The following is a 27,896-nucleotide window of genomic DNA, read 5'->3' as shown; positions in this document are numbered from 1 at the left end:
CTACCTTCTTGCCCCACTAGGCTAGGCCCTAGGGCGACAACTGGGCAACAGTCCCTAAGCTGGCTAGGGATGCAGGACAGGAGTCAGACACACAGCCAAATACAGGTAAACACACAAACAAAGGCAGGTCAGGCAATCCGGGTCGGCAACAGGAGAGAATGAGGTACAAGGGGTCAGGCGAAGGCAAAACCAGGAATCAAATGCAGGTAACACAGGTATAGCTGGAGACCAAACATACACTGGCAACCTCAGGAGGAAACTGAGCAGTTTAAATGCTGTCAGACCTCCCGCCCCAGCAGCTGATTGGGGCGAGGAGTCTGACAGCAGCAGGACCCAATCACAGGATGCCGGGACTGAACAGGCCCCAAGCGCCTGCTAAAGACAGGCAGAGACCCAGACATCAAGCAGCGAGTCCAGAACAGAGACCCAGACATCAAGCACCGAGTGCAGAGCATAAAACCAAGCATCAAGCACCAAGTGCAGAGCAGAGACCCAGGCATCAAGCACCGAGTGAAGAGCAAGCATGCCCGGGTATCATGGCAACGGGGGCGCGGTGCAGGATGGCTCCTGTCGCGTCCCCAGCAACCCGGCTACCTAAGCGCCCGCTCTCTGAGTACGGGAGCGCCGCCAGGAGCTGGAGTCCAGAATTACAGCAGCCAGGGAAGGTCACAAAGACTTGGTCTCCCCTGTGCCGCAGCCCGGGTGATAGGACCGGCGGTACAGGAACAGAGACCCCAAGAGCCACTGGTCCTGACAGTTGTGTACCTCAGGTCCCTGGGAACAGTCGGGGCCTGGCAAAACTTTACTTGATAAACGTGATACAAGGCACAAATGCAAAAGACGGCTGTACAGACAAAACAGCAGATTGGAGTTAAGGGAGAAAACACAGGATGACACCGGTCCTGCGAGCCAAGTTATCTGATAGGAAATTCTCCTGGAAGGGGATCTCTCCAGAGGAGGATAGAGGTAGGGTTACTCCACAGACACTTTTGGGTGTAGTACCTCTACATGGTGATCTCAGCCTTCTCACTTAACACTTACTCTCAAACTCTCTCTCTTACTTCTCTCACTTTCTTTCTTCCACGGTTCTCAGGAATCGCTCCTCTTCTTCCATCATTTCACCACATGAGGGTTGAAGGTACCATGTGGCCGGCACTCCCCTCCACTCTCAACCGTAGAAGATGACAGGCTGACTGACTCTACCTCACCCAAAAGACGCATAGACTACACAAATCACATGACTAGAGAAATATTGATACATTTGCAGGCATCCCCCAGTCTCATGCAAACATGACTCTGAGACGGTCATCTCAGCATTATGATAAAGGGGCACATGTCCTTATATTCTAATGGAGATTAGCTACAAAGAGCATCTCTCCCTCTTTCTCATCCAGTGCAATGCAATTTTATATAATAACAATCTTTATATAGCGCCATCAGATTCTGCAGCGCTTTGCAAATCAGAGGGAACATATAGAGACGACATCAGACGTTACATACAGTATAAAACTAGTAACAAAATGAAAGGTGAGGGCCCTGACCAAGAGCTTACAATCTATGGGGTAATAAGGGTGACACATGAGGAACAACCGCTTGTTTAGTTCAATGTTCTGACCATTAAGGAAGCTGGTCACCGGCCAATATTTACATATATATATATACAGGAGGTGGTCAAAAATATGGAAACGCCATATGAAATGCATGCGATTTTTAGCATTAGCACTGACCTTCCCTTTTGACACCTACTTTACCAAATTTATGTTTACTTAACCTCTTGCCCTGCTCTGCGTGGTTTTGGGAGCCAGCTGGTAACACCAGCAAACCCCTGACCAATGTGTCTTATTGAAATATGATTTATAACCCTATGTAACGTAAGGCATGTATTTCGTAGAGTGTTTCCATGTTTTGGTGCACGCCCCTGTAAGTGCATTCATATGTATGCGATGAGGGGGATACTGTGATCAGGTTTGGATAGAGAATGTAGAAAGAGTAGATGGGAAAGAGTTAAAGAGTTAGATTGAAGAATCAGACAGAGCTCCCTAAAGAAAGGGCTTGTTTAAAACTGTGGGTGTTGGGGAATAACCTGATTGTCTGAAGTAATGCATTCCTAGAGAACAGGTGCAACTTGGAAGAAATCTTGTAGGAGCAGAAGTATGAGGTTCAGACTAGGACAGGACTTAGTCTGAGGTCATTAGCAGAGCAGAGGGCTCGAGTAGGATGGTAGACAGGGATGAGGACGGAGACATAGGGTGGTGCAGCACTGTGGAGAGCTTTATGGATGAGAGTGATGAATATAAATAGAATTCTTTAGTCGACAGGCAACCAGTGCATTGACTAGCACAGGGTGGAGGCATCGGTGTAATGATTGGAACAGGGTGGAGGCATCAGTGCAATGACTGGCACAGGGCAGCAACAGTCCAATGACTGGCACAGGGTGGAGGCATCAGTGTAGTGATTGGCATAGGGCAGAGACATTAGTGAAGCAGCCTGACAACAAGATGAGTCTGGCTGCTCTATTCAGGATGGATGGAAGAGGGGAGAGTTTAGTGAGGGAAAACCCAATCAGTTTATGGAGTTACAGTAATCAAGCTGGGAATTGACCAGGGCAAAAATAAGAGACGACAATCTTATGCTATTGCCCACATTTTCACTGCAGCTTCTCCCAATGATACATTTGTGCAGCAGAGCACTGCATAGTCTCGTTACTCGGCCTGGATTTGCTACAGTTTGCTGTTTAGCTTTGTATTTTCAGTCTATGTTACATTTCTTCATCGTTCAGGTCCCATCTAAAGCGCCGTAGCTTAAGCACAAATTAAGTTATCACACTGCAAACATTACACATTCCCCAATTACCACATCTCCTAATATGCGTCGGATTAAAATCTAATATTTGATTAACATTAATTGCTGCAAACGCAAATACAAAGTTACGGATGGTAAAATCTGTATATTTGGCTATAGAACATGATTTATTCATTTGAATCAATAGAATTAACTCCGACACTGTCAATAATTCCACGCTCAGGCTTTGCCGTTCTTCCAGGTGGCCGAAGCGCTAGAACATTTATCAGTCGCAAGATTGTATCATCTCTGACAAATGCTCCATTCCAACGTGTACATAACAATATTTATATTTGGATTGTCTGCGAATATAAACATCGCCGCCTTCGGGTTTTTTTTCTTTTCCTATCTCCAAGTAAGCAATAAAGTTTTATAAGAGATTCAGCAATAAACAGCAACTTCTCTCAGGCGGGGGACGAAACGACGGTGAGGGATTATAGGAAGGTAGAACGTTCCACAGAAGGAAAATGGTGACACAAAGTGTAGAGACTGAAAATAAATATCAGGGAGTGAGAGAGAACGAAGCAGAGAAAGACAGCCGAATCTGTCAAATTGTTAGGCATTCTTTAGCAGACACCTCGGGGAAGACATCTCTTATGTAGCTGAAACTGTAACTGCAGGAACAGAAGTCTTTTTATGGAAATGAGATAAAGTCAGGGATGACAGCCACAAATTCAGCAGCCCCGGAGCCAGCTCTGCCACTACCAACACAACCGCTCGTGTCCAATCAATGTGATGGAGCTTCTGAGCAAGATTCCTGGAATGGTAATTCGGCTTGGGAAGCATATGATAATGAACCATTCCCAATGTACAAGTGAAACAAGCTCTTAGGGGAAAACTGTTACATAGTGTTTGTTGTGTTTTGCAACATTAGAGTTCTGTTGATTCTTTCTGATATTTGTAAGCAGGATTGAAAAAAATAGCAAATACAGATTTTTTTCCCCCAGTCATGGTCTTCACTCCATTCATTCATCTAAAGCTATGAGAGTTAATGCGAGTTGCCAAGCTGGATGTGGCCGTGTAGGTATTGTGTCATCGGTGCACCTGTTTGGGCTCAACTTATGTTTTTCTCTGGTAGAATTATGAGATGCAGATGGAACATTTTGGATGCATTCCAGCGATGATATACTGCACAGACATCTATTCAGAGATTTAGATCTTAGCGTTAGGCTGGAATAAGGAGGTCCCTGTCTACTTGCTTTATTATATAAGTCATTGGAAATATTGATAATTCTTGGAGTGGTCAGCGGCAAAAGAAGAGCTGGCCAGCAAAGAAAGCGTTGGCTTGATACCAACATGCAAATGATCAAACTGAAAGAAAAAGAACAAAACAGAAGCGCGTGGAGAGGGCTGATCCATAAAGTGTCCGAGAGTCGGCCCTGACGAAACAGATAAAGATAGATAGATTATATAATCATTATTATGTGCATGTTCCTTTAAGTATGGTTTGGTGGGTGGTCTTGAAGACATGTTACGTCCAGGCATGGCTTATTCTGCGTGGGCTGCACAGGTGTAAAAAGAATGGATAAACTGGATCAATTCTGGACAAATATACAATATACCAATGCAGATAACCAGAATACACAGTTTGTAAAAAAAACAATCCCACCCCTTGAAGGAGTTGTCGTTTTGCTGTAAAATGTAGCATGCAGATATGCAAATGATGAGAGTTGTGGTGATTAGATGAACAGTCTTGTCACCTGAGGCCCTAAAAGTGGTTCCCCCCTTGGCCTATAAAAGGCTCTCGGAGGCTCCTTGTCTGTAGTGACCTCTTCTTCCACTTGTGTAGAGCTTGTTGACCACTAGATGCCTCAACGACGCAATCCAAGAGATTTTGCTCAGTTAACAAAGTTTGAGAGGGGCGCATTATTCCTATTGACGAATTGCCGCCACCGTGGCCATTCTGACCAGACTGTTAGGAGGTGTCGGGACCAGTGGATGCATGAGGGCACACAAGGTGACCGGGCTCAGGATGTCCTCAACAGACAACTAGTAGAGAGGATTGTCTGACAAGCACGAGCAGCTCCAACCGCTTCATTGTCCGCCATCCGGAGACAGGTGGCAGCATCGAAGGAAATTTGGTCTCATAGTAACCATTATGTGTACAGTCTTTGACACTCACCTACTGTCACCTCAGTTTGCAGTGATGGCGTGAACGATGAAACTGGACTGCTATGGATTGGAACCGGGTCTTCACCATCGATAGGTACGCTGATGCCGGTGAGGAGCTCAACTGTCTCAGTTCAGGAAAGAATGGATCTGGAACTTTAAAGTTCAGATAACTCATGTCTTGCCACTAGCCAAAAGGATAGACACAGCTTTCACTTAAGGGTTAACACTCCAATACAGTCTCTTCCAAAGCTGGTTCTTATACTCACATATAATGTCCTTTTTCTATAACACAGCCCATAACCTGGGGTCGAGCATCAAAAAAGTATGATATTAGCGTCAGCAATATCTCCTATAGCAGGCCTGCTAACACACTGTCTTTAAACCTTTCCTCAGTGTGCACACCTATTATCAGATAGAGGCTAGCCTCACTTACAATATGTAATTTGGGAGTACTCACTTTGACCAACCCAGGCTAGTCCATGGTCAGGAACGTTCCTCCACTACAGTTTCCATAAATTCTTATTGATGTTCAGGTGTCCTTTTGGTCTAGAGGCACGACACTGGCTCACTCTTAGCTCCAGATACCAGGAAGTCTCCGGTCAGTGTCCTTTCTCAGCAGTTCATCCTCACAGGCAGCAGTTCTCAGCTTTCCTGGTCCCAGCTTCAGCAGCACCTTCAGATCACTCTGCTCAGCACTCTATCCACTGTGACTCAACACAAAAACTCCCTTTTATAACCAGGGCTCCAGTCTCTAGAAAGGTTCTACAGACCATGCCCAGTTCCAATGGGCCAAAATTGGTCACAAATTTTAGCGCGCATGTCAATTTTGGTGCAGTTTTTGGCACAGTCCATCTCCATAGCAACACTTTAGGGTAGTCCCTTACATCTACACAACCTCTGCTCCATTCACTCAGGGACTGACCAAATCCCATTTCTCTGGATCTGTGGGAGTCCCAGCAGTCAGATCCCCACTGATCATAAAGCTAATCCCCCTTGTGTCTAGGGTATAACTTGGTACAACCCTTTTAAGCCCCCTCAATGGTGAATGGTGCTATGAATTATAATATATAGACTATAACACTAAATCAGTGAAAGATAAGTAATGCAACATTATCCCCTTAGTGACCGCCCTATAGTGTTTTTATGTCCTGCAGCTGCAGGACATGTATGGAGGGAGATTGTGCTGTGACCTGCCTTCATATATCATGGGTGTCAGCTGTTTCTTACAGCCGACACCCGCGGGCAACAGCCCCGACAAGCCGTGCGGCCGATCGGGTCTGTTAACCCTTTAAATCCCGTTGTCAGTTCCGTATGCCCCTCCCCTACCGTGATGAGATTGTAGCGAACCGTGTGGGTGTCATGGCAGCCGAGGTCCTTCTGAAAGGCCCCAGGGCTGTCTTGGCAGTATGCCTATCAAGCCATTCCCATGGGATGGCCTGAGAGACTGCCTGTCAGATTGTAGTATGATGTAATGATATGGCATTACATCATACTGCAGGAGTGATCAAAGCATTGCATGGTGTGGTCCCCTAGGAGGACTAAAAGAAAATGTAAAAAAAAAACAATAAAGTTTTACTAAATATCAAAAAAGTAATAAAAAGTAAAAAAAAAAAAAATTTTGCCATATTTACAATAAAATCTAAATAATAAAACAAAAAAAACATATTTGGTATTGCTGCGCGTCCGTAAAAGACTGATCTATCAAAGTAATGCATTATTTAGCCCGCACAGTTAACGTCGTCTGAAGAAAAAAAAAAAAAAACGCACCAAAAATGCCCTTTTTTGGTCACTTTTTCTCCAAGAAAAAATGTAATAAAAAGCGATCAAAAAGTAGTATGTATTTTGAATTCAAACCAACAGAAACTACAGGACGTCCCTCACAAAATGAGCCCCCACACAACTTTGTCGACGGAAAAATAAAAAAGTTATTGTGCGCAGAAGATGGAGACAGAAAATAATTTTAAAAATTTTAATATCTAAAAAAAATACAAGTAGTACAGCAAATAAAAATCTATATAAGTTTGGTATCGTAGTAATCGTACTGACCCAACGAATAACGTTATCATGTCATTTTTGTTGCAGTTTGTGCACCGTGGAAACAAGACGCACCGAAAGATGGCGGAATGTTGTTTTTTTTTTTCCATTTCTCTCCACTTGGAATTTTTTTTTTTAAGTTTTTCAGTACATTATATGGTATATTATATAGTACCATCAAAAAATACAACTCATCTCGCAAAAAACAAGCTCTCATACAGTTAGATCAATCGATAAATAAAGGAGTTACGAATTTTTAAAAGGGGGGGGGAGGGGAAACGAAAATAGAAAAAAACAAAAAAGCCACTAAGGGGTTATGCAACTTTTTATGTAGATTAATTTTGTATATAAACTCTAAATGGTGATTAAAGATGAACATAAACTTGAGGTATCCGGTGCATTGCCTGTGTGGAATATACTGTTCTTGAATATCTAGGTGTGATCCATAATTGCCATATACAGCCAAGGGACAAGGCAAGGAGAAAAAGCTGCCGCTGTGAAAATAGGGGTCATGTTTATTGTGCATTCCCGGGTGTGTTAGTGCTCTCCAGAGATAAGCTGCAGCACATATCGAACCACTCTACATGGTTTTGCAATATTGTTTGTTATTTATCTCTACAAAGTGTTTACAGCAAGCTCTTCTGTGAATTCTTAGTTCAGCTAAATCACAAATCTATCCCATATTTTACCTGTAGGCTGCTCCCATATATTAGCTGAGCAGAGTTTTCCAGCCTTCTGCAAATAAACCACAATCATACTATAATGAAAGGTTCTGCAACTTTCTAATATTGTATTTCGTTTCATAAGATTTCTGTTTATTTGCCATCCATGACTTGAAATATTCTAGTCTGGATCCAGAGTCTTATACGCTTTCCTCTCTGCTGCTTACAGTTAAGACCTTGTTACAGGGTATTAGCATATGCAATAACTAAAAACAGCATAAATCTTCTTTTTCTGGATTCCAGGTTAAAGGGCTTTCTGAGACTTTACTATTGATGACACATTCTTAAGATAGGTCATCAATAGTTGATCAGCGGGGGGTCCACTGCTCAGGATTACAGCCAATCAGCTGTTCACTAGGCTGCTGACTCAGCTGTAAGTTGACAACTCTGTCAGCATTGCAGGGGTCCGAGTTGGAATTGCAGGCACGGATCCCGTGAAATCTAATGGAAGCTGTGCCTGCAATATCAATCCATCCAATGACATTGTGAAAATAGCTGTCTGTAAGAGGGGTGAGCGGTGCCCTGCTCCCCTCTCTTACTGTAGAAGCTTGGTCTCTCTTATAAGTAGCATTGCTAAGCTCAGATTCCATATCAGACAGGCAGGGGGGAGTAAAGAAGACTGATGCAGAGTCATGCACCAGATTTAGGTGCATGACAGAAGATTTAGGAACATGGAAGAGCCAAAAAGGGACAGCATTGTAAGTGCTGGGTAGAAACCTTGCCTCAAGTTCCGAAGGTTCTAGAATCTTCACGCCACTGTAAGTGCCATATAAAAAGTAGAAAGTGCTGCGCCAAAGGAGCCCTAAACATTAGGTACATACAAACTGTGAGACTGACTTCACTAGTGAGGTGCCCCCCCCCCCCCCCCTATTGTTGGTGAGGTGCAGTCAAGTGGGAGGGGGCAGTTCTGGTTTTTGCAATCCCTGGATTAAAAATCACAGATGGTGGCAATACTTACTGGTATACTAATACAAAATACAATGGCAGGTATAGACACCAAATCCCTTAGCATGTAGACTGGCAAAATGCTATATGGAGAAGCACTGCATAAGTGCAATATACTGCAGAACAACCTACCAAATATTGGGGAGTGAGACTGCTTAATATTATGCTTGCACATAGATAAGGTATACAAAAAGTGCTAGCCCCACTGATACATATAGTGCACCATGCAGACTTTTAACCTATTAATGACGCCACATATGATTCAGCCTGGCAGGTAGCCCTGCACCTCAAAAGTTAACCACACCGGCACTGACACCCCAGTGGCAAGGATGGCATGGGAAGGTTGATGGAGGAGGCAACCTCTAGGAAGAGGGAGAGGATCAGCAGCCCGATTGGTTGAAGGTCGGAGCAAGAGGAGGGTCACACAGTTGCTTATAAGGTTGTGAAAGTATTAAATTATATTTCATGCAGTAGTGTCATGTGCATAGCAAGAAATGTGTGTGCAAGAGACAGGCTTTGCAGGGTCCCAGACACTGAGCATGCAGCTTTGTCATAATTAACCTTTGTAATGTTTTCCTAAGAGAGAAGTATCACACATGCTGTAGACTTTGAATTATTGACTTTGTGGGGGAAGCCACACTATATAACCTCTTGCATTGCAATAATAAAACAGAAGAGCTTGGAAACATCACTTAAGTGTTTCTCATTGTTTTCTTCTGTGATGCACACAACACAGGGGATGCACACCAAGACGAAACAGGACTGTTCACACCACATGTCTGGACACTTGAATGAACACGCAGAACATATCGCTGTTTATACCTACAGAAAAACATGCTTGAATGCAAACACAAGGGTATTGGAAGGGAAATGGAAGGGAAATGAAGAAACCAGCACCCTAAAGCCAGAAGGTCTGCCATATATGTGCAGCAGACCGGTGGCTATTGGCTGACTGGAGAACTCCACACCCAGATAGCTCAAACATCCCACACCTGTAGCAGTGTGCTCTTGGAAGAGAAGAGGTAAGCAGGGGGTTTCTCCTACATGTAGTTGTAGATGAGCTGGGCCAAATGCCTCCACAATCAGAAGCTCACAGGTCGTTTCTCCACCTATTGCTCTGGCTTATTTTGGCTAACTAATACAGGTTTGTCGTCTGTGACTGGTGAAACAGTTGAGTATAACTCTAGCCCGGGCTGGGGCCATACTGGATCCACTGGTGGCTGAGTCAGTGGGCTGGTTGTATGGGGTGCATCAGAGAGCCTGGGAAAGGACTTGTAGGATGACCAGGAAGCAAATGAACCATTTTATTCCAAAAAATGCCAAGAACAGTCTTAACACAAAAGTCTCAGTTTTGCTTTACCCCTTGGCACAGGAGTCTTGTTAGGGTGGGATGGAGATGTCTGTATGTATTTCTACGTGTTAGACATGATTTCACTGTAACTTCTTCCCTTGCTTTACTGGTGGCTGAAGATCCGTGGGGCTGGTTTTTGCTTATGCAGCCCCGTGTTGCTCACAGAAGTTATTCTGAAATACCGCTCCCCGCTTCAGACGCACTTCCTTTCCTCCTCACGCCAAAATCTCTCCACAACTTCCTCCTCTGTTCCCATGCCTTCTTAATAAAACAATAGAATGATGTCTGAGAAGCCATGCTTTAGGGTTTGTTTTTTTTTAGACGGAATGATATTCATTCCAAAAATCGTTCCAATGAGCGAAAGTGAATGATAACCGTTCAGCCTACACATTAACCAATGACCAAACAATGAATGAGAATCATTCACTTTTTGCAGACCGTTCATGCTTACCGTTTTTATGCAGACATACAAACCATGGTCGGTTCATTTGCCTATCATTCAGTTTAATACAGCGAATGTGAATGAATGAACGATGCTCTTTTGAACGAGCCAAAAATGTGTTTTGCCAAGCTGATCGAGAGTGAATGAGTTAGCGGTGACATCACTCGCTCATTCAAACGCGAATCAGCTCGTCTTAAAGGACCCTTAGGCTACAGTTCATTTACATTAGTCCATTTTCATTCCTTACCTGGCCATTACCCCTTATCCCATGGACGGCTTAGGTAGGATAATTTGAGAAATGCTGTCCTACGTGTGAATTCAGTGCTGCTGTTACAATTCTGTAGGGTAGTTTTGGTTGTTTTTCAAGAACTCTTCAGGCCACCGTTAGTCACAGCCTGCTATCTCTGCTTCCCCTACTTTGCAATATGCGTATTATTTGCAGGTATCAGATTTAGTCTTTTAATTCTTTTTTGCACAGTAGCACTTTGGAAACAAATGTTCTTCCCCCGTATCAGCCTATTCTCAGCCAAGATGTAGCAGATTTTGAGTCAGTGTGCTTTTATGTAATGTCATTCTGCTGTCTGCCGTGTGTGGGAAGAAACTGTGATAAAATGAGATTGACAGCGGCAGATCTTAGCAGCAAATGTCAGCGGTTTGAAAAGGGGACAAATTCTACAAATTCCTGCATGGGAGGGAGTTTATTTTTCAGCTTTTAATCTAAATGACTTTGTACACAATGTAGTTTGCGTTCACTAATTTATAACTCCTGGAGTGATTTTTATTTTTTTTGCATTTACCGTAATTAGTGGCAACACATTCTATCATGCTGAACTCACAGGGGTCCTTGTTTCCAAGAGGCTTACAACTCAATCTCCCAAGTGTGCACTTGCTAGGGGAACTATTAGTCACCCAAAGATCCAGAGAACTTGATGGTGACTCACAAGAACATTACGGACCTTTCATATGAGATGGAATAGGCCGTACAACATGGTAAATTCCCTATCAAAACCCGCAGGCTACCTGTGGATTTTAATGCAGAATTAAAAATGGCTTAACCCTTTCCAATCCCCTGTCTGATGTCTGAAGACATTCTGATTGAAGTCTGTACAGCTCCGATGTCAGAAGACAACCCGGCAGGGTATTCTTACTGTAGATTACTGGCCGCTCTGTGGTCGGGGGCCTCTCCAGCATGTAACATACCTCAGTACTGGCTCTACCCAGCAGATGGCGCCATTGCATAACGGCAGAAAGAGAAAGCCCCCTAGGAAACCCTGAATCCAAAATTGACTTGCAAAGGGTTAAAACCTGCTTGCAATTCTGCATCAAAATCCGCAGTTAGACCTGCGGATTTTGGTGTGGGATTCCGCAGCTATGAATTTGGCTGCTTCCTAATTCTGTCCCATGTGAAAGGTCCCAAAAAGGAGTGTACAAAGTCCATGCAGCTTATGCTTCTGGTCAGGTTTCAGTTCAGGAGATTACCTGTGCCGAAGGATAACAGTAAGGAGACAAAGTCCTACTTAGGGTCATTGTCACACAAAAATAGATAAGCATTTTTGAGAGAGAGAGAGAGAGTTACAAATCAGTGGATGTCCTCCCTATATAATGTTATGGAGAAAGATTCAGTATAACTTGTATTATATTCATTTATATCCCTGCAGATTCTGAGCTGAACAGTCCAATGGGTGGTCCTCAGAGGCGTAACTTGAAGCTTCTGGGCCCCAATGCAAAACCTGTAATAGGGCCCCCAACTATAATGCTTTATTCATAGTACTGGGCTCCCTATATGGAGAAGAGAGGCCTTATGGCCCCCTAAGGCTCCTGGGCCCGGGTGCAACCGCATCCCCTGCACCCTCTATAGTTACGCCAGTGGTGGTCCTATCAGTGATTGACAGCTATCTGTGTATGACTGTCCATACAGGGAAGGTTGCCAATCACTCATAGCTCCGCCCATCAGACTCTTCAACTCAGAATGTGCAGGGATATAAATGAATATAATACAAGTTCTACTGAATCTTTCCCCATAAAACTATATATCCATCTGCTCGGCTCCTCCTGCTCTATAATATCCTGCCTGCAGTTTGGACAGCATGACCGGGCTGATAGACTCCATTTAATTTCTTTCACTTTTCCTGCCCACTAAAAGAACTGGACCTAGAATTCAGTTTTCCTCTTTCACAAGCGATTTATATTTAATTTTGCTTTATTCGATGTAGCTATTGCTCCTTCAATAATGTCATGCATGGAATAAAGAACTGCTTGCTGTATCATTAGTTATCTGCGCCGCTCTCCTGCGTGAACAATTCACCCAGCATTTCACGGTGTCTTTACTGAATAATACAGAATTCAGCCCGATGCGGGAGCACCTGGCCGCTGGGTTCATTTACCTTTCGGTGCCTTCATTATGCTTCCAAATTTCTATGATACAGTACTACAATGGAGAGGTAGAACTTGTATGGGAAGATTTGCAACAGGAAAAGATAGACGTGCATGAATGGAGTGATAAAACGTACAGCATGAATAATGACAATAGCAGCATCACCATCGATATTGACTCCCCTCTTTCCATAGATTTAGAGGGGTTAGCCAAGCTTTTCTGAGGATAGGCCATCAAGTTTACAAGACTGGCTAAGTAGTGGGGTGTTTGCTTTCCTGCTCTGTTTAGGAAGCAGAAAAGTGAATTCCCTATGATGGAACCGAGCAGCACTGAGGAAAGTGAATTCCCTATGATGGAACCGAGCAGCACTGAATCGACTCCATTGACTATAATAGGGTCCATTCAGTTTCAGCTTAGCTGCCCGCATTCTACCAGAGGAAAAAGCGCTGCATGCAGCATTTTTTCTTCCGGTATTTTGTTCCAGATCGGCGACTGAACCTCCAACCGAATGTGAACTGGCCCCTTTAAATATCTCATCCTGGTATTTGTTTAGATCTACAGTCTGGTATCTCTAATGCCTGCACTCCCCCATATAGCAGTTCCCTTTCATTGCTGTTATTTTTATATTGTACTTGGTTATTTATTTTTTGAATTTTGTAAAAGTAGTAAAATCCAACAAAAACTAGCTACATTTGGTATCAGTGTAATCACACTAACCTGCAGAACAAATGTATTCTAAAGGGTTTTTAAAAGATTGTATGCTGTGTTAAATGGTACAATTAACCCTTTCTAATCCACTGTCTGACCTCTGAAGACATGATGATTTAAGGCTGTACAGCTCCGATGTTGGAAGACATCCGTCGGGGTTCTCTTACTGTATATTGCCAGCCTCTCTGCTGTTGGAGCCTATCCAACGTGTCACCTCATGCAGTACTGGCTTTAGCCAGCAGATAGCGCTGTTGTATGACAGCAGAAAAAGAGTAAGCCCCCTAGGAGACCTAGGATGCAAATTGGATTGGAAATGGTTAAAATATACAACCCATCTGTCAAAGAACAAGCCCTTGTACGGTCATGTCAACAGAAAAATATAAAAGATATGGCTCTTGAAAGCAGGGATAAAAAAACAAGAAAGGCGTCACCCAAACCTGTTGCAACATCAGGACGATAAAGGAAACCTTTCACAAGGGACTGAATTACCCCGCATTACTTACCAAATCCGCAGTTGCAGAGTTCCACACCAAAATCCGGAGGTCCGACTGCAGATTGTGATGCAGAATTGCTGGCAGGTTTTAATGCATTTTCAGTTCTACATCCAAATCTGCAGATTTTGGTGCAGAATTTACCGCGGCTTGTGGTGCGTTGTCCAACCTATTCCGTCCAGTGTGAAAGGTCCCAAAGGCCAATCGAAGGTAGTAATTAGTCCTTTCCCAGCCAAGTAGTAAATTTATGTCCTTAGTTACTGGAGATGTATGGAGCTGCTCCATACCCATTGTGTTGAACAGCTGAAAGCTACCAGCAATGGTCATGATCAAAGTTGGCTCAGATGACACCTGTTTAACCCCTTAGATGCATGATCACATCATGTGACTGTGGCATCTTAAGTAGACGGATGCTCTTTAATCACCTTCCCACAGGCGCAATCACCATTTGGTTTCATCATAGCACAGGACCTAATGTAGGCGCCCAGGGTTGCCATATATTTATCCATACCCAATAGACGTCAGATGTTTCTGGCCATGCGTCTTCGCAGCTCCATCAACACCCCATGAAGCGATCACAGGTTGTTAATGGGTTCACATGTCAACTTAGAGCTTTGGAAAGGCTCCCAGGGGTGCCATATATTTAATCCTACAGCCCTGTTTGTAACCTGTGACCTATGTTCCATGGCAAGGCTTAATAGGCAACCATGATTAGTACAATACACTGCAATACAGAAGTATCACACAATCACATGTGAAATACTTTTCAGGACTTAAAAGGGATCCTAAGAAAATTGTCTAATAACATTTTTTTAAATCATTTAAAAAAAAATCTAATATTTTCCATTAAAAATAATTGAACAATAAATAAATTCAACATAAAACTGGTATTACCTTTGCCTCGCATTACTCATCATGCACAGTGAATGCCATAAAAAAATCTAAATCAAAACAGTTTTTTTTTTTGGTTACTCCATTTCTTAAAAAAATTGAATAAAATTTGAATAAAAAGTGATCAAAATGCTGTGTGTACCAAAAATGGTACAAATAAAAGTACATCTTGCTTGCAAAAAATAAGCGCTCACACAGCACCATCAACGAAAAAACGAAGAAGTTATGGGTCTCAGAAAATGGCAGCGGAAAGCATTTTTTTGCAACTTTTTAAAAGTAGCAAAAACATAAACAACTTGGCATCGTCCTCATCATGCTGATCTGCAGAATAAAGATAGACGTTTATTCTTGACCTTGCCAAAGAACAATGGAGTCATTCCATTTTTATTGTCATTTAGTCACATTACATTTTTTAAGCTTTTTAGTACATTAAACAATACCACTAAAAATACAACTTGTCTTGCAAAAAAAAAATCAAGTCCCCCTGAGGCAATGTCTTCAGAAAAATAAAAGTTGTAGCTCTTGGAAACGGGGCAAAAAACAATGAAAAACGTAAAAAAAAAGACATCAGAGGGAAAAGGTTAAAAGGAAACCAATATGGGGTGGGGGGGTCTTGCCCTAAACTGGTTAGTTTTTGTCTTCTTGATGATGATTAGAGATGAGCGAGTATACTCGCTAAAGGCACTTGCTCGAGCGAGCATTGCCTTTAGCGAGTACCTGCCCGCTCGAGAGAAAAGGTTCGGGTGCCGGAGGCGGGCGGGGAGAGCAGGGCGGAACGGAGGGGAGATCTCTCTCTCCCTCTCTCCCCCCCGCTCCCTCCTGCTGACTGCCGCTACTCACCGCTCCCCCGCGCCGGCACCCGAACCTTTGGTCTCGAGCGGGCAGGTACTCGCTAAAGGCAATGCTCGCTTGAGCAATTGCCTTTAGCGAGTATACTCGCTCATCTCTAATGATAAATCATTCAGATCGCACCGATTTGCTTTTAAATCAACTTAGCCAGTTGATTCTCTTAGCAGCTCTATTCATATTGCCTCTAAATAGAGAACGAGTGTCATTTAGCAGGGTCAACCTTATAATAGGAAGACGGAACAATGCCTTTACAGCACCACCTATTGGTAGGCAGCATTCCTGCTAGTCAATCTCAGACTTTTTAACAAGCCTTGTAGCAATGTCTGGGTATATAAGCCAAAACCAGACTCCTGTAAGGGAAAGATACATGGACAGAGAGACTGTTTGTGGGTCTTTGCCCTTCATCAGTGTACAGTAGGTTGCAGGATTGGCTAGATGAGAGAACTTGATGTGGGTCAGGCAGAGTATGCGTTCTCCTTAAAGTAGTTGTACCAAGATGACAAGTTATCCCCTATCCAAAGGATTGGAGATAACGCCCCGATCGTTGGGGACTTACCGCTGAGACCCTCACCCCCCCACCCCATCGGGTATCTTGGCAGTCCCATTGAAAGTGAATGGAGCGCTGGTGTGCTTGCAGGAGCAGAGCTCTACTTAGTCTTCTCCTCATTGTGGGAGCAGTAACCGAGCAGTGAGGAGGATAGGGGACATGGAATCCCCCTGATCAGATAGTTATCCCGTATACTGGGGATAGGGGGGATATCTTACTATTCTGGTACAACCCTTTAAGGAATCACCTAGTGAGGAGACTTTTATGGCCATGCATGCTCCACTGGGAAATTTATGCAAATGGAGAAAATGCAACAATGTTTCTACAGCGCCACCAATAGGAAGGACCAATGCTATCATGCTATGTGATGACCTGAATGCAATTTGAAATGATACAGTTGTGCAACTGGAGGAAGTCCGGTCCTGTTGAATGCTTACCGCCCATTCTCCATTGGATACTGTATATCCTTATGATGTTCTTGTTATTCCAGTCATCTGATATTTTTGGCTCTCTGGTGAAATGTTGACCTGATCCATATCCACATGTATAGTGACAACTTCCAAAGTATGATACCCTTATGCCTCTAGAACATACTTCTAGCACTTTGTGCATTAATTTGATATTGTTTTATTGAGCAAAGTGTATTTATTTGACACTAAAAGGAAACCGAAATGTCAAAAGTCGATGCACCGAACATAATGGGCTCCTACTGTATATGGAGGCAGTTAGGAAGGGTTTGACGGCTGCAGACTGCTGTAAAACACCTTAAGAAAGGATTTCTTGCTTCAAATTGGTGATTTCCTAAAAGTACAAATGTCACAGTTTCCGTCTTGTATGACAGAATCGACTAATACTGAACTGATTTGTGCAAGTCGTGGATAGACAGCCGTCCTCACCCCGGACCAATTTATATAAATGAGACCTCGGTTAAGTTTAAAAAGGGATAAAACCGCGATGTTAGGGCTGCTTCACGCGGACGGATTTGTGCACTTAATTTGTGCGCAATATACAGAGAATTGAACCCATTGATGTGATTGGGTTCGGCCACCAGTTCATATTTTGCTAAAGCATTTCTCGCACGCCCCAAAAATTTAAATCTGCTCTTTTTTTGTGTGCATTTGCACACCAAAGGTCTCCATAGCATGGGGGTGCGCTAATAGGTAAAGAGATGCGCGAAACACTGGAAAAAGAACACATCTGGACCTCATTAGGCTAAATAGGCACTTAAATCATGGCATGCTTGTGTACCGCGCTCAAAAAGCCAGCACATAGAAGAAGAACAGTAAAATACACGGACTCATGCAAAAAAAGCCTTACGCATGGCGCAAATACTGAGAGGCACACAAAAATGCATATGCCCTCGTGTAGCGGCCTTAAGGGCATAAACATGAGGCCGTATGCGCACCCCTTATGCAGCCCTAAGGCCTCATGTCCACGGGGGAAAAAAGATTTTTAATCCGCAGTGGATCAGCCGCACGCAGATCTGCACCCCATAGGGATGCACTGACCACCCGCGGGTAGAAAAAATACCCACAGATGGTCAATAAAAATGAATTTAAAAAATCCTGGAGCATGAAAAAAAATGGACATGCTCCATTTTCGTGCGGGTCTCCCGCAGGCTTCTATTGAAGCCTATGGAAGCCGTCCGGATCCGCGGGAGACCTAAAATAAGAATAAACTTACCCGCAGCGGACTGGGCAGATCTTCTCTTCTTTGCGGCCGGATCTTCTCTGTTCGGCCCGACGGATGTGCCCGCCACATGCGCGCGGCGCGCTGCCGGCGTGCCGAGCAGATCCGCCGACCGAAGAAAGAAGATCCGGCCGCAAAGAAGAGAAGATCTGCCCAGTCCGCTGCGGGTAAGTTATTCTTATTTTCAGCCCTCATGTCCGCGGGGCAGGAGGGAGTTGCTGCGGATTCTCCATGGAGAATCCGTAGCGGGCCTGATTTTCCCTGTGGACATGAGGCCTAAGGGTGCGCAAATGTAGTTGCGCTATGAACGAGGTTGATCTACATATAGTACTGTACTTTTTGTGCATGCAGGGCCAGGCTATTTAACCTAATGAGGTCCAGATGTGTTCGTTCTTTCACAGACTGATACAGCGTATTGAGCATTTGCGCACATAGTGAGTGCATATTTGTGCACCTCCCATAGAATTCTATGGGGCCCTTGGTGTGCAAGTACTCTGGGAAATAGACCGGGTCCGATTATTTTGCGCTTGCACAAAATGTTTGTGCAACACACGCTAATGAGAATGAACCCATTGACATTAATGGGCTACATTCTCTGCGCATTGCGCATGTATATTTTATTTGCTCAAAAATATGCACAAATACGGTGGTGTGACGAAGCCCTTAGACTGAGCAGAACAATGTGGCATTTAGGAATCAAAAGGGTACGGGGGAGGCAAGAAGGATGTGCAAATACTGGATACTAAATAATTAAAGGGGTGTTCGGCGGGCGCTACTTAGAAAACCCCTTTAAGTCCTTTTTATTGAATGCATGCAGTGGATTCAAATTGTGTTCAGTCCTGTTTTGCATTAACCCTTTCCAATCCACTGTCTGACGTCTGAAGACATTATGATATAAGGCTGTACAGCTCCGATGTTGGAAGACGCCTGTCGGGGTTCTCTTACTGTATATTGCCAGCCTCTCTGCTGTTGGAGCCTATCCAACGTGTCACCTCATGCAGTACTGGCTTTAGCCAGCAGATAGCGCTTTTGTATAATGGCAGAAAAAGAGTAAGCCCCCTAGGAAAACCAGGATACAAATTGGATTGGAAAGGGTTAAGAGTAGAGATGAGCGAGTATACTCACTAAGGCACTACTCGCTCGTGTAATGTTCCTTAGCCGAGTATCTCCCCGCTCGTCCCTAAAGATTCGGGGGCCGCCGCGGGTGAGAGGTGAGTTGCGGCGGGGAGCAGGGGAGAGCGGGGGGAGAGAGGGAGAGAGATCTCCCCTCTGTTCCTTCCCGCTCTCCCCCGCCGCTCCCCGTCCCCTGCCGGCCCCTGAATCTTCAGGGACGAGCGGGGAGATACTCGGCTAAGGCACATTACTCGAGTGAGTAGTGCCTTAGCGAGTATACTCACTCATCTCTAATTAAGAGGTGTCTTGTTCTGCATGTAGGGGGGTGCCCCGGTGAGGACTGTTGGGGCACATAACCACCCGCTTCTAACAAACTATATTCGTGAATAGTGATAAGTGACTTTCGCTAAAGTGTTAAGAAAGTTCATAACAATGCCATGGTGGTAGTTGTTCAAGGGATGTGGTTAATAATGAGAGTTAGGATCCCCAGTTCAAACCTGACTATGAGCAACATCTGTATGGTGTTTGTGTGTTCTCCTTGTGTTTCTTCTTCCAGTTCTTCTCCTTCTATGTGCTGGCTCAGAGTTGTTGTCTTGTAGTGCTGGAGTCTTGGGCTCAAATCTGACTGAGGACCCCAAAGATCTCCATACCGATGTTGTTCTTGGGGAGATTTGAACCAACAGCCACAAAACTACAAGACAGCAGTGCTAACCTCCGAGCCACATCCATTGAAGGACTGCCACCACAGTGTTCAATGCAGATGTGGTTGGAAAATCAAGAATAAATTAATTCAAACTACCTGCGATACGCATAGATCTATCCTAAGAGAGGAATATAATGTTACACTCACTACTCCGGCATTACAGTTTGTCTCAGTTACATTTCCACGCTGTATTTGCTGGTGGAGACGGCTCACCCCAGAGTGAGCGATATTGATTGATCTTATAGTTCTCTTCTGGGCAGGTAAGCTTATTCTGCAGGCACCTACTGGGAAGTGGCTGCCTTGGATCAAGCATCATTAAAAGGGGCTGCATGGGCTAGTTGCTTGCCTCTTGGAGGTAGAAGCCCTTGAGCAAGCGTCTCGGGTAACTTGCCTGCAATCCAACCCTGAACTTATCACATCTATCAAAAGAGACTGTAGGCTAAAGACAGGAACTTTGTAAGCGCTCTACTTCTCATATCGCCCACTCTTTGGATACATTCCCAGTAATAAAAAAATAATGATGCCAGACACTCCAAGCATATTCATTTTTATAATGTTGGTTTACTCCCAGAGTACTCTGTTACATCACAGAGTGGATCATGTAACCTGCTGAAGTGCTGATGATCCAGTTGATTCAATTATGAACAGTCTGAAGAGGGAGGATCTCCATCAACCACTCCATTCTAGCCGGCTCGGTACAGACCAGCCAGATCATACCAGAAATAATAATGATCACACAGAGAACCGGCTTTATACCTACATGACAGGTACACAGTTTCTGCATCCATTCCTGTGCAGCACAGCTGCCTGTCCAGGATAAACTTCAGAAGAGTTTTTGCACTGGGCGCCGTCAACTTGATGCTCTGCTTTCAATCTTTCTTCTGGTTCCCGCTACTATACAATCCGGGTGCCAGCTATTACTTTCAGCTGACACCCTACTGCAACAGCTAGGATCAGTGCTAAAGCTGATCGCGGCTATTAACCCTTTAAATGCCCCTATCAGAGTTGGGGGCAAAGAATGGCCACTCCGAGATGAGATCATAGGGTGCCATTTGGTTGCCATTACAGAAGAAGGGGGCCTTCTGAAGGCTCCCAGGGCGGCCATTGCAGATTCCATATGAAAGCATGCCCTACAGGAACTGTGCGCCAGCATGAATGTGAACGGTAACTAAACGAAGTAGGAGGTGAGCCAAGATGGCGTCGGTCTGCCGTGGCATGTTTCAGGAGTAGGTTCGGCATCTTATTGATGAAGTGCGCCCGACTTGTCATAGATGATCGATCCGCTACTTTTGTGCACGTAGTTCATGGGCAAAATTGCGTGTTATTATTACTGCGGATTGATATATTGCAAGGGCAATTATCAGCAATTAATATAAGAACGATGACAACCCAAGAGAAGGTGCTGGCGAAAAAAAGGCAAACACGTCTCTACCGTACACAGGTGAATAATTGGGACTTTCAGCCGAGAGGCACAATCTAATATCATTGCTAGCAGCAGCAGAAATGCCTTCTAGCTGTGTCTCTCAGTGTCACAGAATGCCATCGGGGTCATTTCTAATTGATGCAGCAGACAGGAAGGGATTATTCGTGCCACCCTACGGAATATAATTGCAACCGGTAGACCGCCAGTATCGGAGCTCATCAACTCCCCCACCCCCACCCCCGGTCTTACTGTCAATATAATAGTAATGCATCAATCCTGACCAAAATCTGTCTTTCCTCCCAGCTATACTAATAAATATCCTGTATGAAAACACTCCGGTAAAGTCGCTCAGTTTCCACGGTAACGCGTTAATGTGAGCTTAATTCAGATACAGCGAGGTGAAGATGTCATATCTCCTTAAAAAAACACTGTGGAAAAAGGAATAAAGTTTTCCTGTCGGCACCGACTGTCAAGGTGCGCTGTGAAATTTCACCTAACGGTTCATTTTCCGACTGCTTCATCTGTTATTGTTCACAGCATCAGACAACGTTACACGGTTGAAGGATAAAATATTTATAGATAGGCAAACATGTAGCCGAGCTGAATTTGTTACGTAACCGTATATTTTGTGCGTTTTTTTTATAGACCGTAATATACTGGCATGCTCTAAGTTATGGGACAGGAACTAATATTTCATAGGACTTCCTCTAAACCCCCCGCGAAGTGCAAGAACTTGATATGGCATCGATTTCAGAAGTGACCAAAACACGTATGGAGGGATGTTGAATCATGCCGTCTGGATAGCTATCCACAGCTCCGTGGTATTTGTAGCTGTAGGATCTCAGGTGGGAATAGATATCTCCACCACATCCCGTAAATGCTCAACTGGGCTCATGTTGGGTGAACGTGCCACAACATTCATAGGAACTCTTCAGCATTCTCCTCAAACCAATTCTGGTCAACTTTGGCCCAATGACATTATCCTGCTGGAATATCCCATGATTGTGGGGGTACATGAGGTCCATGAAGGGCTGCAAATGGTCACCAAGCTTTGATTCGTAGCAGGTACTCATGAATGATGTGTTTAGGCGGACCAGTAGACCCAACCCATGCCATGCCACACCTGTATGGAACCACCACCAGCCTGCACAGTGCCTTGTTGACAACTGGGGACCTTGGCTTCATAGGATCTGTACAACACCAGAACCCAGCCATCAGCCCAAAACAATTAGTACCCTGACTCATTGGGCCACGCCACATGTTGCCACTCCTAAAGGGTAAAGTTAGCAACCTAACCAGCCCAGGTGAGGCGCTGTCTCTGGTGTCACAGTGTTAACAGAGTCTCTCTGGTGGGTCTGTATCCTATGGAAGCTACAGAACGCTGCATTGACCTGCAGGATATATGTATGTGAGGTCTTCTTCATTGTATGTGGATGTGATTTCTGCCAGAAGAGTTGGTTATCTGTTTGCTTGGGCAATTCTAGCCAGCCGTTGATCGCCATCATTAAGTACTTGTGGGTGGCAACTGCGCTGTCCACTATGAGTGGTAATGCCTTCTATGACATATTCGCAGTACACACCTGTCACTGTGGATCAAAGAATATTAAACGTCCAAACAACTTTGGAAATCTAAAGCCCCATTCATCTGGCACCCAATATCGCGCCTCGTTCCAACTCCGATAATTCACATTGCCTTGCATGAGCACACTAGCCAGTGGTCAACCTTACTCACAAGACCACACCTCACAACTTATACAGGTCCAAGCCTTTCCCTGAGGTTACATCACTTTCCATACTGCTATCCCATGACTTTTGGCACATCAGTGTATAGGCAAAAATGTAGCAGAGCCAAATGTATACAGCAACAGTTTCTTTTGCATGCTTTTTAAAGACATTGATATATTTATTGGCAATCACAGATGAAACCCAGTGATATTACAATTTTACGAACTGGTACTAACTTTTACTCCATTGACAATCTCCTACATCTGTAAACCATGTACCTGCACTGGGTTCATACCTGTGTTTTGCCACTAGTCGGTCCTATTTCCATAAAGGTATCTCTTGCCTTTTCTTCTAATAGCTAGTGTTTAGTTTTCTGAAGCATCTCGGAGCCTCTTCTAGCACCTCGCTGCTCTGGAGTGTTTTATGAGTGCAGATGTTACCCGGCAGCCTTATAATGTCTCACTTCAAAAGTGAATGATATGAAGAAAGTGAGAGTTAAGACAGCTTCTTATAGCTTCAAAGCAAGTTAGAGTCTCCTCACACAAATAAATTGGATATTTGGCAGCCATCAGGGTAACAGCTTTGCTGTTCTCATCTCATTCCAGATAATTAGTGGTGTCAACAGCGTTCGATTCCATTTGAGCACATCCTATGGAATTGCTAATGTAACCCTGGTATGTAAGCAGATTTTCGGTAGAAAGTCCCCTTCTTTACTTAATGCAATAGACTCCTGTTATTTTCCACTTAAACATTCATTATGTAGAAGAAGAAAGACAACATCATTGACTTTAGCTCTAAGTAGCCCGATAGGAACAATGAGGATGTGCTGACTGCCGTCAATACAGTCAACATTGATAGCAGCCTCGGAATATGATCATTTATGGCAAGAGCGCAGGGAGAAAATATTAGACCTGACGAGCTGGTAGGCAGCAAAATACTGAAAGCGTCCGGCAATATATTAAAGTTGCACAAATTTAAAGGAGTTTTCTGAGATTCGGATACTGATGATCCATCCTTAGGTTAGGTCATCAACATCAGATTGGTGGGGGTCTACCACTTAGGTCCCCTACCGATCAGCTATTTCAAGAGGATGTGAGCACCGCGGCACTTGATGTCATGTTCATCCGTCATATGACCTGAGAGCTGCTCAGTCACATTCAAGTGCCGCTATATATGAGCATGACCGGTGGACCACCACTGATCTCATATTGGTTACCTATCCATGGGAAAATGCGTTCGTCCGTGTATAGGCAGCGTTAAGGTAAAATAAATTTATTAGAGTGCTATAGTAAAGATACAAAAACTAAAAACGTACATAATTCAGAAGACTGTATATGTCCAAAGACAACATCTGTATGGAGTTTTTTATGCTCCTCCAGAGAAGAAAGAACGCATCTGGTTCTGCTTAGCAAGCCTGCATCGGTTTATGCAGATATTGTCTTTGATGAGATTTGAACCTAGGACCCCCACACTAAAAGGCAGCAGTGCTAAGCACTGAGCTACAACCCTTATTCTTTCTTTTCCAGCAAAGGAGAAGAATAAACCCAAAGTGAACAGAAAAGCTCCATACAGATGTAGACATTCATTGAAGACTCACCTGCATTCCCTTGCAATTTGGGGGCATGTTGCTAAATCAGAGACCTTCAGGATGCCAGATGACCCTTTTTACTCCCATTGTCTTTAATGGGAATGAGGACTAGGTTCCCGATTCCTGATTATTTTTTGGAAGATTGATTCTATCACTACCAACCCTTTTAATGTGTTTCCCTGAAAATAAGACCTACCCTGATAATTAGCCCTATGTCCTACCCTGATAATAAGCCCTATGCCCTACCCTGACTTTCGGGTGAAAAATTTAAGCCTACTCTGAAAATAAGCCCTAGCTACACTACATGAAAAAAAAAGCAATACTTTGCTAGCAGGCGCCGTCTGGGTCCCTCCTGTTGGTCACCGGCCCTACTGCAGGCTTCTGTGCAGCCCTCAATGCAGAAAAAGCATCTCTTGCTGGTGACAGGGCTTGAATACCCTGCCTCCAGCAAGGGATTGGTCTGATTGGTTCAGGAGCGCCGCCTCAGCCAATCAGAGTCGATGCTCAATGAACCAAACACAACCATTCATTGAATGATATCATTGAATTGCTGTGATTGTTTTTTTGAGCGCCGGCTTTGATTGGCTGAGGCTGCGCTCGTGAACCAATCAGACCAATTGTTTGCTGAAGGCTGGATATTCAAGCCCCGTCACCAGCAAGAGATGCTCCGTCGGCATTGAGGACTGCACGAAAGACTGCCAGAGCACCGGTGACCAGCGGAAGGGACCTAGATGGCACCTTCTAGGTGAGTATAAGGCACCCCCCCCCAAAAAAAAATGTTTTGCCTCTTTTAGGGCAAAAATAATATAAGACAGGGTCTTATTTTCAGGGAAACACGGTATATCCAATCATCGCTCATCACTAGACACATTGATGTGGCCCGTTGATTGGTCAATTTAATATCCTGACAAACGTTCTTGATCGATGATCGGGTCGTGTAAAATACCCTTAAAGAGTCCCTGAAAATCTTTAGGTATTCGCCTCTTGCAGGTTGGGGATCCAACTGATTGTGCGGTGATCAAGACTGAATTGTTGGAGAATCGATGTGAAAAAGCTGTCCAAGAACAATGCAGAACGAGATAGAGTTCAGTCCCCACCGCCTCCTAGTACAGATATGTATGAGATTCCCGCACTGTTCCGATTAGTCAGCCTTTGCTGGAGTCTACTGTTTTGTGATAAATCTGCACTTTTTGGCCTTGCTGTGGCTGTTATAGGTGATTTCACTTTTTACAAGGTACAGTATGAATGTCACCTCTACAACCCTTACCTATTGGGTAAATGGAAGTCCACCAATTTCTACTCGTCACATTCCCCATATACTGCAGTGGAGCCGCACACGAATGCAGCCACCTTCCTACTGATGTGCATGCAGAATGCAGTGGCCAGGAATCTGAGAATTGAAATCAGGTATTACCGTATATGCATGTAGCTGAACAGTCGGGCCAGAATGAATTATACAGGTGGGCCCTGAGCACCTCGGGCCGACACTGAATGAGGCACTTACCACTGTCTACTAGATTTCCTGGGATCCTGGGTGGTTTCCGTCAGCCTCGTATACATACTGTATATTATGTATCGGTTATGTAGCACATAGATTACTACTGACTAGCTCATGTAGCGCGGGGGGGAATCCTTCATGCTAAGTAAGGCCTGTGTCACACGAATGTATTTGCACAGTGTTTTGTGCGCACATCCTTTTTGCTCGCAATATGCAACAAATAGAGCCTATTGATTTAAATGGGTTCGTTCACAAGTGTATTATGCGCGCTCACTTCATTTGCGCCAAAAATAGGCAGCAATTCCATTTTTTCCTGCTCATTTGCGCACGAAAATTTATAAACAAACCTATTGAAATCAACGGGTTCTATTTTCTGCATATAACAGGGGTAAAGCTTTTGGTCTGCAAATATGCAAATGTGAGTCTGGCTTAGGGCCGGGTCACTTGGGTGTATTTGTGTGCTTTTTTTTCCCCACGCAAAATTTTTGAGCGCAATATGCAAAAAAAAAAAAAAAATCATTACTTTCAATGGGTTTGTTCACACGCACATATTTTCACACGCATTTCGGTTGCACCAAAAAAAAAAGCAGCATGTTCTATTTTCTTGCACATTTGCGCACCAAAAGGTCCCTATAGAAATCAGTGGGGACGCGCAAATGTTCACAAAAAGCACGGTAAAGTATGCTGATGCTTGCGCAAAAAAATTGTTTGTCCGCAGAAATGTTACACCCGTGCGCACGTAAACATGCATACGCCCATGTAAAGCCAATCACAGCACAGCGTATTTGTGCATGAACGAGGTTTGAAGACGTACATAATCTGTGTGTTGTGCATGTGTCTGCACATAAGGGCTCTTTTGCATGGGCGCCCTTTTCGCGCAGATAAGCGCATCAAAAAATCGCGTCAACTAGAACCAATGGTTTCATGTAGAAACATTCGGATGAAGACATTTTAGACCATGCAAAAAAATGTAAAAGATAGGACATGCTGTGCAATGCTCGCATCTAAGGTCCATGCTGCGAGAAAAGACAGGACCTATCTGTGGTGCGTGCTGTGCAGGAGTTTCCATAGACTTCTATGGGAGCTGGATAACACGCACCACGCAACTCCCAGTCATGTGGCAATTTCCCTGTTAATTAAGCTTGGGATTTAATTACTGCAAATCATCCATTCGCGCTATTTTTTTATGCAGTTAGCCGCCGGTGTGATAAAGCCCTAATACTGTACTTTTTACACAGCCAGCTCATACGCACACTTGACACACCCTTTCTGTGGATTTCATGGCTACTTAAAGCCTATGAGTTCTAGATGTGTTCTTTTCTCTGCATTTTGCGCAGTGCTACACCCTTCCCCTTGCGTGTTTTTGCACCTCCCATATAGACTTCTATAGGACTTTTGCTAAACAAAATGCTTGAAAATAGAACAGATCCTACTTTTTCCCGTGGAAAAGCTCTTATGAGAACAAACCTATTGAAATCAATGGCTTCTATTCCTATTCTCTGTGTTTGGCTGCCTGCACACGGCCGGGTCGGATCCCGCTATGAGAATTCTCGCAGCAGGATGCGACCCGTGTCCCGTTATTGGCCCTATACTCACCCGTCCAGCGTCTTCTCTCTCTGCACTGCGATGTGCTGGCTGGCGCCCAGCCGCACATACGCAGTGCAGAGACGGCGTGTCACCAGTGACGTTTCTGGGCGGGCCGCTGCGAGGCTCGCACAGAAATAGGACATGCCGTGATTTGTTTTTGCCGTGCTTGTTCTCACGCGGTCAAATCGCAGCTGACAACAGAAGATTGCATTATCTAATGCAATCCTTTGGCAGCGTGCACGGGCGGAAATCCTGCCATGGAG

Source organism: Eleutherodactylus coqui, chromosome 6 (assembly GCF_035609145.1).
Source record: "Eleutherodactylus coqui strain aEleCoq1 chromosome 6, aEleCoq1.hap1, whole genome shotgun sequence".
Lineage (NCBI taxonomy): Eukaryota > Metazoa > Chordata > Amphibia > Anura > Eleutherodactylidae > Eleutherodactylus > Eleutherodactylus coqui.
This window is presented reverse-complemented; position numbering follows the sequence as displayed.